The sequence below is a fragment of the Sorghum bicolor genome, chromosome 8 (assembly GCF_000003195.3).
Source record: "Sorghum bicolor cultivar BTx623 chromosome 8, Sorghum_bicolor_NCBIv3, whole genome shotgun sequence".
NCBI lineage: Eukaryota > Viridiplantae > Streptophyta > Magnoliopsida > Poales > Poaceae > Sorghum > Sorghum bicolor.
This window is the reverse complement of record NC_012877.2, coordinates 23,278,039-23,291,664: the sequence shown is the minus strand read 5'-3', so window position 1 is coordinate 23,291,664 and position 13,626 is coordinate 23,278,039. Positions and strand designations below refer to the sequence as shown.

General features: G+C 58.9%; 1 protein-coding gene across 1 annotated transcript in view; it reads right to left on the bottom strand.

Annotated features, from left to right (window-relative positions):
• The window catches only part of LOC110437542 (uncharacterized mitochondrial protein AtMg00810-like), an 86,015-nt gene that overhangs the window by 71,107 nt on the left and 1,282 nt on the right, over positions 1-13,626 (bottom strand). The window lies entirely within an intron of this gene.

Here is a 13,626-nt window from a genome sequence, read left to right as displayed (position 1 = left end):
AATCAGGCGTCGAGCTCTGGTTACCGTCGAATACGGAACAAGCTTATGCGGATCAGGAGGCGTCGAGCGTAAGGACGCCGCCGCCGCCTAACGCGCGCACGCGAGCCGGGGCATTAAATGCGCCTGGTGCTTCCCCACCTAACACATGGGTCACGGGAGGCGTGATAGGGAACAGGCATCCGTCCCATCGATCTTTTTGCAGCCTTCCCCACCAAACGGCGCAGGGCGTGTCAGGACGAGGGAAACAGAGAGGACGCGTCTAATCAAGACCCCCTCGAGGTAGCCAAGGTCAGCGCTTCAACATCGGGACGCCGTACGACATCCGACCCTCGACCAGGCAAGGATCCTTCCAGGGGACGAGTCGGGTGTCGCTGACAACATCCCCACCACTCCGCCGGATTTGCCGCCAGGACGTACAAGCGTACATCCGTCGAACCAATCCAAGATGGCACGTAGAGCAGAATGCAGGGGCACGCGTAATCATCACCAGGCTACCAAGACGAGACGGCTCGAGGCCATGCCGGTACGGAAGCCCCGAGTAGGTCAGCGCTCCATGCTGCTATCGACTCCTATTCTGACGCCTATACATGTATCCTGGCCCTCTCCTTGGAACTATAAAAGGAGGGACTCAGGAATAGAACGGCAAGAGACCACGCTCATACATAGTAGAGCTCCCCACTTCATACCACGCTTGTATTCACCCCTGTACGAGCACTTAGGTGCAAGACAATACAAACTCTATCCCCCCCGCTGGACGTAGGGCCTTCTCTTGCCCGAACCAGGATAAATCTCTGTGTCTTCTTGCATCACCATCCGGGAAAGGGAGCACGCATACAAATTTACTCGTTGGTGTGACCCCCCGGGGGAAAAACACCGACAGTTGGCGCGCCAGGTAGGGGTCCTGCGTGTTTTTCATCGATTTCCCACTCCTTTCCGGATGGCCACTCTTGCCTCGCCGTTTCCGCGCTCCACGGTGATTTGGTTTGGGAGTCTCGAGTTCATGTCTACGGGCTCCGGCTACGACATGATCTTGCTCTCAGTCAAAGGACCAGGAGGAGCCCGCATTACGCCAGCACGGTTGAAGGCCCCGAGACGCCCTCACCACCACGCCTCCCCGCCTAAGAAGAGGCGCGGACAGCACCACCGCGGCCCCTCTGCTTCAGCACGACCAACAACTCGTGCGAGGCAGGACGTAGGCCACAAGTCGGCAGCACCGTGTGGCGGAGCAACAAACGCGACGACTCAGCACCGCGCAACGACGGGAGGAGACGCGTCTCGCGCGCTCTCCCCCGCCGCTGCTAGGCTACTTCCACACGGGTTGTTCACTCCAAGAGCGGCACTGCCGTTCGGATTGAACAACGCCGCGGCGTCGCTCGCCAGGGCGATATGCCCAAGCGCCCAGACGTACGTAGAAAGACCAATGGTCCTCCCACGTGGCTCTGAAGCGCGACGGCCGGCGTCAGAGCTGCCGGACCTTTCCCGGGTACGAGGCCTCCGTCGTCTAGGCCCCGGACGATACACGATCACCTCCCTCAGGCAGCGATTGCTGGAGGAGGGACGTGGGTGTTTCCACGCCGCCAAACCGGACTCCGACTCCGAGACTGATAGCTATGACCCTACGAGGGAATGCTATCACATCGACGGGGCGGTAGAAACTACCGACGAGACACAGGATGCTGCTGCGGGCGGTCGAGCCCCCGCGGCACGAGAAGACCCCAGGACGCCTGGGAACGACGGACAGGTCGACCCCCCTCCACAGGAAGACAGAACCGCGCAGCTCGCGCAGCTGCGGGAGCTCAAGATGAAGCTCGACGAAGACCGCGAGCGCCTCGTCCTGCTCGAGCAAATCCTCGAGCAAGACCTGCCGTACCCGCCGGGCGGAAGTGTCCGCAGACGCGCTCGAGAGGTACATCGTCAGATCGTCGGCGACGTAGAGCCAGAGCAACCTGTCAGCCGTTTCCCTCGAGCAGGCCAGAATGTAGTGGCAGCGACGATGCTGCTACGTAACATGCCAGAGCCGTCGAATTCCCAGGCCCGATGCATTCGAGATGAGGTACAAACATTGCTCCAGGTGGCGGCGGTTCAACAAGCCGAAAGTTCGGCATCTCGACGACGAGGAGCTGCCACAGAGAAGCGCGACGAACAGCCTCAAAACGAAAAGGAGGTGTCAGTCCATCAACAACCTCCCCCTCGAGGCAGAAAGACCGCTCTCATCCTCCCCATCGACAATCAGCGTCGACACGATGCGCGGCACGACATCGAAGAAAATCGACGCCGTCGGCACGGAGACGCGGAAGAGCGCGGTTACACCGCGCATCGCGGCGGGAGATACGACAGCGACGAGGACCGGGTGGCTCCCAAGCCACCGGGCCCACGGGTGTTCAGCAGGGCGATCCGCAACACGCCCCTGCCCAATCCATTTCGACCCCCGACCAGCATCGCGAAGTACAATGGAGAGACCAAACCAGAGTTGTGGCTGGCCGATTTCAGGCTGGCCTGTCAGCTAGGTGGTGCTCGAGGTGATGATCGAGCCATCATCAGACAGCTACCCCTTTTCCTCTCCGACACCGCCCGTCGATGGCTCGAGGAACTCCGTGCCGATCAGATCCACAACTGGGTTGATCTGGTCAGAGTCTTCGAGGGTAACTTCAAAGGGACCTACATACGGCCAGGGAACTCGTGGGACCTCAGCAAGTGCAAGCAGAAGTCAGGAGAAACTCTTTGGGAGTATGCTCGACGCTTCTCGAAGCAGCGCACTGAGCTGCCGCACATCCCTGACCATGACGTCATCTTGGCGTTTGTCTCGGGCACCACCAGTCGAGACTTGGTGCGGGAATTAGGTCGCAATCGACCTCAGACCGTCGACGAGCTGATGGACGTAGTAGCCAACTACGCGGCAGGGGAGGAGGCAGTCGGCGCCTTCTTCAGCTCAGAAGGAAGAAAAGGCAAGCAGCCCATCGACGAAGATGGGACCCCCAGTCGAGGCCTCAAGAAAAATAAAAAGAAGCAGAAAGTGCGGCAGTTCCACCGGGAGGATTCCGATGACAACCTTGTCGCCGGCATGGATCGAAAGAAGCCTCGAGGCCCTCCGGATGGAGGCATCTTCGACAAGATGTTGGAGGAGCCGTGCCCTTACCATAAGGGAGGCGCCAACCACAAGCTCAAGGACTGTCGTATGCTGAGAAAGCATTTCGACGGTCTGGGGTTCAAAAAAGATGCGCGTGATGACTCCAAGAAAGAGAAGGGTGGCAGCAAGGAGGACAACAAAGATGACGACGGCTTCCCCACCGTCCACGACTGCTACATGATCTATGGCGGGCCCTCGACTCAATTGACCACGAGGCAGCGCAAAAGGGAGTGTCGCGAAGTCTTTGCGGCAAGAATGGCGGTGTCCCAGTACCTTAGCTGGTCAAGCACTCCTATCACTTTCGACCGAGAGGACCACCCCGACAAGGTAGTCGCCCCAGGCGTCTACCCGCTCGTCGTCGACCCCATCATCGTCAACACCCGGCTCTCGAAAGTGCTGATGGATGGCGGCAGCAGCCTCAACATCATCTACCTCGAGACCCTCGACCTCCTCGGCATAGATAGAGGAAAGCTCCAACCAAGTGCCGGCGGTTTCCATGGCGTCGTGCCAGGAAAAAAGGCGCTGCCAGTAGGTCGAATTGACTTACCGGTCTGCTTCGGCACGGCGGCCAACTTCAGGAAGGAGACCCTCACCTTTGAGGTAGTTGGGTTCCGAGGCACATACCACGCCATCATCGGGCGCCTGGGCTACGCCAAGTTCATGGCTATACCCAACTACACCTACTTGAAGCTGAAGATGCCCGGTCCCAAAGGCGTCATCACTGTCAGTTCCTCCTTCGAGCACGCGTACGAGTGCGACGTCGAGTGCGTCGAGTACGGGGAGGCGGTCGAGAGCTCCACCGAGCTCGTCGCGAAGCTCGAAGCCCTGGCCGCTGAGGCTCCGGAGCCTAAGCGCCACGCGGGCAGCTTCGAGGCGGCGGAAGGAACCAAGAAGATCCCGCTCGACCCCAACAACTCCGACGGTAAAGTGCTGACGATCAGCACCGACCTCGACCCCAAATAGGAAGCTGTGCTCGTCGACTTTCTCCGTGCAAATGCCGACATGTTTGCATGGAGTCCCTCGGACATGCCAGGCATACCGAGGGAAGTCGCCGAGCACAACTTGGAGATTCGAGCCGGTTCCAAGCCAGTGAAGCAGCGGTTGCGCCGATTCGATGAGGAGAAGCGCAAGATCATTGGCGAGGAAGTCCACAAGCTTTTGACGGCCGGATTCATCAAGGAGGTTCATCATCCCGACTGGTTAGCAAACCCTGTATTAGTTAAGAAAAAGAATGGGAAAATGAGGATGTGTGTCGATTATACTAGTCTGAATAAAGCATGTCCAAAAGTTCCTTTTCCATTGCCACGTATTGATCAGATTGTCGATTCTACCGCGGGATGTGAAACCCTTTCCTTCCTCGATGCATATTCTGGTTACCACCAAATAAAAATGAAGGAGTCCGACCAGCTCGCGACCTCTTTCATCACACCTTTTGGGATGTATTGCTACGTGACCATGCCATTTGGGCTTCGAAACGCGGGAGCCACGTACCAACGTTGCATGCTCCACGTATTTGGCGAACATATAGGGTCAACGGTCGAGGCCTACGTCGACGACATTGTCGTCAAGTCAAAGCGACGAGGAGACCTGATCCAGGACCTCGAGATTGCCTTTAGCTGTCTACGCACCAACCGGATCAAGCTCAATCCCGAGAAGTGCGTTTTCGGTGTGCCTCGAGGCATGCTCCTAGGCTACATCGTTTCGCAGCGCGGCATCGAGGCCAACCCCGAGAAAGTCTCGGCCATCACGAGAATGGGGCCGATCCGAGACATCAAGGGTGTGCAGAGAGTCACGGGATGCCTGGCGGCTCTGAGCCGTTTCATCTCGAGACTAGGAGAAAAGGCATTACCATTATATCGACTCCTGAAGAAGGTCGAGCGCTTTTCTTGGACCCCCGAGGCCGAGGAAGCACTCGAAAGGCTGAAGAAGACGCTGACCTCGGCACCAGTCCTGGTTCCACCTCAACCTGCAGAGCCGCTGCTCCTCTACGTCGCGTCGACGACCCAGGTCGTCAGCGCGGCGGTGGTGGTCGAGAGGCAGGAGGAGGGACATGCGCTACCAGTTCAGAGGCCAGTATATTTCGTCGGCGAGGTGCTTTCGGAGACCAAAGCACGTTATCCCCAAATCCAGAAGCTGATTTATGCCGTAATCCTTGCCCGTCGTAAGCTGCAGCACTACTTCCTTGGCCACCCCATCACGGTGGTCTCGTCTTTTCCTTTAGGCGAAATAATCCAGAGCAAAGAGGCCACGGGAAGAATAGCAAAATGGTCGGTCGAGCTCATGAGTGAGACTCTCACTTATGCGCCTCGCAAGGCCATCAAATCGCAGGCCCTGGTAGACTTCATCGCAGAATGGACGGACACCCAGCTCCCCCCGACCCAGGTCCAGGCGGAACTATGGACGATGTATTTCGATGGGTCACTCATGAAAACTGGGGCCGGAGCCGGCCTGCTGTTCATCTCACCCTTGGGCGTCCACATGAGGTACGTAATCAGGATTCATTTTGCCGCATCTAACAATGTCACAGAATATGAGGCCCTCGTCAACGGTCTCAAGATCGCTATCGAGTTAGGAGTCCGACGCCTCGACGTCCGAGGTGACTCCCAACTCGTCATCGACCAAGTAATGAAAACCTCGAGCTGCCACGACCCAAAAATGGAAGCGTACTGCAAAGAAGTCCGTCGACTCGAGGACAGGTTCCACGGTCTCGAGCTTGTCCATATCGCTCGACGCTACAACGAGGCAGCCGACGAACTCGCCAAGATCACATCGACCAGAGGCACGGTGCCGCCTGATGCATTCTCAAAAGACCTTCACGAGCCATCCGTCGACCTAGGCACGGGGGCTGGCGTCGACGCCACCACCGCCCAACCAACCAATGCTGTCGATACGCTCTTGAAGGTGGAAGAGGTGATGGAGATAGAACGACGACCAGGTCGACCGTTCGATTGGCGCACGCCGTTCCTCGACTGCCTCATCCGCGGTGAGTGGCCAGAAGACCGGTCAGAGGCTCGTCGTATCGCTCGACGGGCCAAATCATATGTGATCTATGGCGAAGACAATGAGCTATATCGACGGAGCCCGACGGGGGTCTTACAACGTTGCATCACCGTGGAAGAAGGCCGAAAACTCCTCGATGCTTTTCGACAAGGCTTCTACTGGCCAACGGCCGTGGCGGACGCCATCGAGCTCGTACGCTCGTGTCATGGGTGCCAGTTCTACGCCAAGCAGACGCATCTGCCCGCCCATGCTCTTCAGATGATACCCATCACCTGGCCGTTTGCGGTGTGGGGGCTCGATTTAGTAGGACCTCTACAAAAGGCGAAAGGAGGATACACCCATTTGCTGGTGGCCATTGACAAGTTCTCCAAATGGATCGAGGCTCGACTCATCACCAACATCCGCTCTGAGCAGGCCGTCCTCTTCTTCACCGACATCATCCATCGGTTTGTGATCCCCAATGTCATCATCACCGACAACGGCACCCAGTTCACCGGCAAAAAGTTCTTGGACTTCTGCGATCAGCATCACATCCGTGTGAACTGGTCTGCAGTAGCCCACCCTCGAACTAACGGCCAGGTCGAGCGTGCCAACGGCATGATTTTGCAGGACTCAAGCCAAGGATCTACAATAGATTGAAGAAATTCGGCAAGAAATGGGTCGAGGAGCTTTCCTCAGTCCTATGGAGCCTTAGGACAACACCGAGCAGGGCCACAAAATACACCCCGTTCTTCATGGTCTACGGCTCTGAGGCTATCCTCCCCACAGACCTTGAATATGGGTCACCTTGACTCAAGGCCTACAACGAGCAATCGAACAAAGAGACTCAAGAAAACGCGGTCGACCAACATGAGGAGGCTCGAGACATGGCCCTCCTCAACTCTGCCAGATATCAGCAAAAGCTTCGACGCTACCACGACAAGCATGTGCGCAAGAGGGACCTCAACGTGGGCGACCTAGTCCTACGACGCCGGCAAAGCAATCAAGGACGCCACAAGCTGACTCCGCCTTGGGAAGGCCCGTACGTGGTGGCCGAGGTCCTGAAGCCGGGAACGTACAAGCTGGCGGACGAAAAGGGGGCAATCTTCACCAACGCATGGAACATCGAACAGCTACGTCGATTCTACCCCTAGAAGTTCTAAACTTATGTTCCTGCTTACGTTTTGTACCAGGACTTTGTAAACGAATGAATGAATAAATAAAGTCCTTCCCTCGAAGCAATTCTTTTTTGTGCCGAGAAGATTCATAAGTCACGATCTCGACGTTAAAAGGGGGCGCCGACTATGACCCATCATAGTCAGCACCCCCTCGGGGGCTACCAGGGGGACGACCCCCACCCGAGTGTCAAAAAAACCAAGAAGTTTTCTCTTCTTACGTAGTAAACCTTGCACGGTTCAAGTAGCTAAGGCGCCTCGAGCCCCTCAAAGGCCGAGGGACAACGAGCTGGAGAACTCCTACGCCCCCGGGCTACGGAGACTCCACTCACTTCCCCACCATTGAAGTGATCGAGGTGGTCTTTTACGAAAAATCGAGCAAGGGATACAAATGTAGGCGCAAAGAGAAACGAAAGCATCAAGCGGAAAGACAAAATAAGCATTTAACAATTACGAAAATGATACAGTATCAGTTAACCACAGAATTAACAAGGTATCATACAAAGGGCCTCAGGCGCCCTGAGCAAGCTCGCAGGCCTCAGTCCGCGGCACGATCCTCACCGCCCTCGCCTCCGCCCGAGCTAACCTCAGGAGGGAGCACCTCAGGCTCGAAAAGCTTAGCCAACCTTTCCCCAGAAGCCTCCGCGTCGTCGATCAAGGCATGGAGCCTCTCCTCGTTCTCCGCGTCGGTCTTGGAGATGTCGGTGACGAAGCCATGAGACACCACCTCCATGTCGTAGGAGAAGCCCGAGCAGACAACCGCCATCGCCCGCTTCACCCCGATGTGGAGGGCGTCCCGCACCCGATCTCGCAGCGTCGCGCCTATGTAGCACAGCTGGTCGACCAGGGCGTCGCCTCGAGCACCCTCCCTCGACTCATCCATAGGCTCGACCTCCCAAGAAGTCGAGAGATCACTTATCGCCGTCCGCACTCGACGGTTCAAAGCAACCTCCGCTTCGAGCTGAGCCTTAGCGTTGCGAGCCTCGGCTTGGGCGGCCAGGAGTTCGTCCTTGAGCCCTGTAACGGCCAATACAAGATACTTTAGAAAAAACCAAGCACACCTCGAAAAAAGAAGTCTGATAGAGGAAACATACCGCGTATAGTCTCCTCGAGGGCCGTGTTCTCGCCGACCAGCCTGGTGTTGGCCCCCTCGATCTCTTTGTTGGAGCGTGCCAGCTCGGTGTTGGCAACGCAGAGATCCTCGATCGCCTTGCCAGCCTGAACAATGGCCCCACTCTTCTCCAGCAGTTCTCCCTTCAGACGCTCGACGTCGTTAGAAAGACTGCGGGATCGAGCCCGCTCCGCCTCGAGACCTTCAAGGGCCTTCTTCTTGGCTTCCTCTGCGGCGCCCCTGGTGACCTCGCCGTTCACATGCTCCACCTTCATCTTATGGAAGGACTCTCGGACAGAGTCCAGGTCGGATTTAAGGAGGCCCTTCTCCTTGTCCAGATCCGAGATAACGCTCTTGTAGGACAGGGCCTCCTCCCGGGCTCTGGACGCGGCCTCCTCGACTCTAAGAGCCCGCTCCCGTAGCTGCATCATCTCCTCCTCCGCCTTCTTCGAGGCCTCTCGGGCCTCGGCCAAGGCAGCCTCCCTCGCCTTCTTCTCCTCCTCGAGTGCTATGAGATCCTTGTAAGCTTTAAGGAGCTTTTCCTGTGACTCGAGGAGTTGATCCTTGAGGAGGGGGAGCTGCTCCCAACCGCCCCTCGTGGCGTGTATGAAACTGGACTTGATGCGGGAGGTCTCTTTCATATCCTGCGAATCAAGGGTCGGGTGGATTAGAATACAGAAACCAGAAAGCACCATGAGGATTGAAGTTCGAGAAACACTTACGAAATAAGCCGGGCCGAGCCCGTTGTTGATAACGTCCGAGAGGAGCCCCACCACATGCTTCATCCAAAGGCGGAGCTCCTCGACGTGTTCCCACTTCTCCGCCTCCTTCCGATCGTCGAGGAAGATGTCGGGCTCAGACGGGTCGTGGGAGGCCCGGATACGAATGCGATCGGGGCACCAGTGCTCCATCTCCCGGTCGGCCCGCGCCTTAACGCCACGGATGAGATCCTCGACGGTCTCGAGAGATCCCCCATGACGCAGGAACAGGTCGACGAGGCATGGGAACCGCCCGTCGTCGTCCACCGTCTTCCAAGTTCCGTCCTTAGTCCCCGATGTCCCGATTTCATCCTCCTCGGAAGGAAAGCGGTCCTCCCAAGCCCGACGTTCCCGGAGGAACCCTGGGGCGATCCCGTCCATGCCGTAAATTGTCCCCTTGATCTCGGACTCGGGGTCGACGGGGGTGCGCTTCAGGCAGGCGAGCGCCACCTCTCCGTCCGCTCGCCCTGGCTATGCCCGGATCGCGGCAGGTGCCCCCGGGAGGAGCCACGCCGGGGTTGGGGGGCCGTACACCGGCAGATCCTCCTCCTGCTCGCCGAGCTCTTGCGGCTCCGGTGGCACTGGCTGGGCCGGACCTTGGGGCGGAGGCTCGAGCAGTCCCTCCTCTTGGCCCCCCTGCTGCTGCTGCTGTTGCTGCTGCGGTTGCTGCTGCGGTTGCTGCTGTTGCTGCTGCTGCGGTGGTTGCTATTGCTGCTGCTGCTGTTGTTGTTGCTGCTGTTGTTGTGCCTCGTGCTCCTGTGGCTGCCGCGCCGCCTCGCGCTCCCGCTGTTCATCCTCCTCCCTCTTCTTTTTCTGCTCCTCGAGGGTGCGGACGCCGGCGGGCCAGGGAGTTGATCCCGCGACATGAGGGGTCGACGTTTCCTCCTCCATGGGGCGGGCACCCCCAGACGCTCTGTCACCATCAGACGTGTCGCTGATGGTGATGGGTTCCCCCTCGACCCCCAATAAAGGGGGCTCGGGGGTTCCCTCTGACGTTTGCGTCTGGGGCGCCTCACCACCAGTCGACGGCGACGGGGTAGGCACAGGACGAGCCGGGGCCCTCTCGACGTCGGCTGGAGGTTGAGAGTCGGAGGAGCCTACAAAGCGAAGGGTAAGGGCCAGATGATACAGTAGCCAACACGAGGGCCTCACAAGACCCAGAAGTAAATTACGGACCTGGTTCCTTGGAGGCGGCTCCCGTTTTGAGCCTCTTTGCCATAGATGGCTGGGCCTGCTCGAGGGTCCGCTTCAGCCTGAGAAAAGATCGCTATATGAGAAAAGATCGGCAGAGGAACAGGAAGACAGAAGCCACAACATCGAAAGGGCTTACCCCACAGGGAGAACAGCTCGCCTCCCGCTGCCCCGACTAGCGGGCCTCGAGCCACCCCGCGTCAGGGCTCCAGGTCCCTCGAGGGCAGGCGCCGCCCCAGGCGCGTCGGTTCCCGCCTGACGGGCACCGGGACTAGCGCTCCTGCGGCCGGCCCCTCCTTTCTCGGAGGCCGCGGCGCGACCGCGAGTCAGTGGCCCCTTCGCCAGGGGCCTAGCCTGACCGCTCTCTCTGGGCGCTGGGGGAGGGCGCGGTGCGTCTTGGCCCGTCTTGGGCGCGGGAGGTGTGTCGGCCCGAGGGTGATGAGATCCACTCGGACCCTCCCTCGACGTCTCCGTCCGGGGGGCGTCGACGTCGCCTCGAGACAGGCCCTCGAGGATCCGGTCGAGACGTGACGCCATCCCCTCGGAATCATCACTGTCGTCGTCATCATCATCATCATCGTTGGGGGATTCTTCCTCAGGCTCCCCCCTCTGCCTGGATTTAGCCCGACGCGCCTCTAACGCTTGACGGTCAAGGTTCTTCTTCTTCTCCCCCTTCTTGGCAGAGTCCTTGGCGGACTTTAGCTTTTCGGCAGATTGGCGCCGTTTATCACGGTCGGCCTCGTCCTCCTTTACCGGAGGCCTCGAGGACCGGACGTCGATCCGTCCCTGTCAAAACGAAGGCAAACTTAGAAAAGAAAGGGAGAGGGGAAGAAAAGGAACCCGAAATCGAGGTTGCACGCAAGAAGAAAACATACCAGATCTATCGAGCCGGCGTCTGGCCTCATGGGGAAGCCGTTAACATGCTCCGGCTGAAAATCGCCGGCAATTGCAGCCCTGACTCGGGCCGCGACTTCGTCATCCGTCGGAGCTTCGTTTGACATCCGGCACGCCTCTAGGTCCCGAGATGAAACGCCGGGGCCCATCTCGTCCATCCTCAACGGCCGAGACATCAAAGGGAGAACTCTCCGATGATGAACGGCCGAGAGAACGAGGGCGGCGGTCAAGCCCTCCGAACGCAGCTTCTTCATGACGTCGAGGAGGGGGTCGAGTCGAGATTGGTGAACTTGGACGACGCCGTACGTCCAATTCTCCGGTCGCTCCGTGATCAAGCGCCCGGTATAGGCGGGCAGCAGGTCGTCGTCGTTCCTCAGGTAGAACCATTGGGAGTCCCAACCGGCGTGGTTCGTCGACAGTCCCACCGGGATGTACTCGCGCGGCCTCTCCGACTTCCCCGTCTTCAGCACGAGATTGAGGCAACCCGCCCGCACAGGTTTCCTCACGCCGGTGGTCCCAGTGGGGGCGTTGAAGAGCTCGCCCCTGTAGAGATGGAGCCACAGCTCCCAGTGCGGCATCATCCCCAAGTAGCCCTCACACACGGCGGCAAAGACCGCCGCGACGGTGATGGTGTTCGGGGAGAAGTGCTGGAGCTCCACCCCGTAGTGGAAGCAAAGGGCCCGCATGAAGCGACTCGGGGGAGCACCCAGGCCGTGGCGGTGGAACTTGGCAAACGACACCACGTAGCCCGCAGGCGGCTGGGGCTCCCTGTGACTCGCCGGCGGCGCGATCCACTCCGGCGACGATAGTGAGGTACGGCGGCGCAGCAATACCTCTTTCTCAAGATCTAACAGCCGGCGCTCCGTCATCGACGACGGGCGCTAGTCGTCGGCGGCGATGAGTCTTACAGGCATCTTGGCCGAAGAGGCGGTGGATCCGCTGCTGCACGAGGAGGCGTGTGCGCGTAAGACGGCGAGAGAGCTAAGACAGCGAGGAGGCAAAGGCAACGAGAGAATGGGAGTGAGAGGGCGGAAGGAAGAGGAACGGCGACGTCGCCACGACGCATTTATAGGCCGCAATCTGCCAATGGATGGATCCGATAAATGAGGTAACTCCCCCCATAAATGCGCCGTCTAACGGTCCTTTCCCTCCTCACAGGCCGGACGCTCCGAGTTCCCCGCCGATACAGTGTCGCAACGTCACTTACCTCAAAAAGTGCGGCCAACGGGCCGAAAGACGAACCGGCACGGCAGCTTCCTTGCTTCGTAAGCCAAGGTACGTGCCCTCAACAGTCTCGAGAGGTCGATGGCTGGCCCGTCGAAAGGGTTCGACAGCCGATCTCGAGCACCAAGAGTCAGGGATCCCCAGCGAGCGGTCGAAAATCGAGGCCCGCCTCGAAGACTCGCTGGCGATGTCCAAGGTAGGGTCGAGACAGTCGAGAGGAATCCCCTCGGCGGGAGGCATCGAGCCGCTGGACTCTGTCGAATGAGACCGGTATCCCCGACCACGTCGACCCTGCTTTATGAGGACGCCTCCGGGCTGCAGCTGACCCCCTCGAAAGGGGCACAGGTTCTCACTTGGACTACCCGCTAGGAACTCGATCTGGGGTGGAAGACGCTCGCTCTATCGAGAGTACGTCGAAACCTCCTCGCAAGGCAAAGACAATCAGGACCCTCCACCACTGGTGTCGACAGTGTCTATGCAAGTTAGGCAAAATAACCCTCGAAGGAGTTAAATACTCCCTCGAGGGCTCGGGGGCTACCCCCGCGGGGTCGCTCGCGCGCCCCCACGGAACTTCGACTGTAAAAATAAAAGTCTCCACCCGAGCGCCAGCGCTCAAATGGAGACTCGGGGGCTACTGTCGAGGGTATCAACAAGGGGTACCCTCACCAATGCGTATAACGAGACCATCCGTACATAAAACTAGTTCCTCGATTCGACGCTCCGTCTTCACATACGCGCAGCCATCGACGACCGTAGCCTCGAAGACGGAAATAGCGTCGAGCGAATCAATCAGGCGTCGAGCTCTGGTTACCGTCGAATACGGAACAAGCTTATGCAGATCAGGAGGCGTCGAGCGTAAGGACGCCGCCGCCGCCTAACGCGCGCACGCGAGCCGGGGCATTAAATGCACCTGGTGCTTCCCCACCTAACACATGGGTCACGGGAGGCGTGATAGGGAACAGGCATCCGTCCCATTGATCTTTTTGCAGCCTTCCCCACCAAACGGCGCAGGGCGTGTCAGGACGAGGGAAACAGAGAGGACGCGTCTAATCAAGACCCCCTCGAGGTAGCCAAGGTCAGCGCTTCAACATCGGGACGCCGTACGACATCCGACACTCGACCAGGCAAGGATCCTTCCAGGGGACGAGTTGGGTGTCGACTGACAAC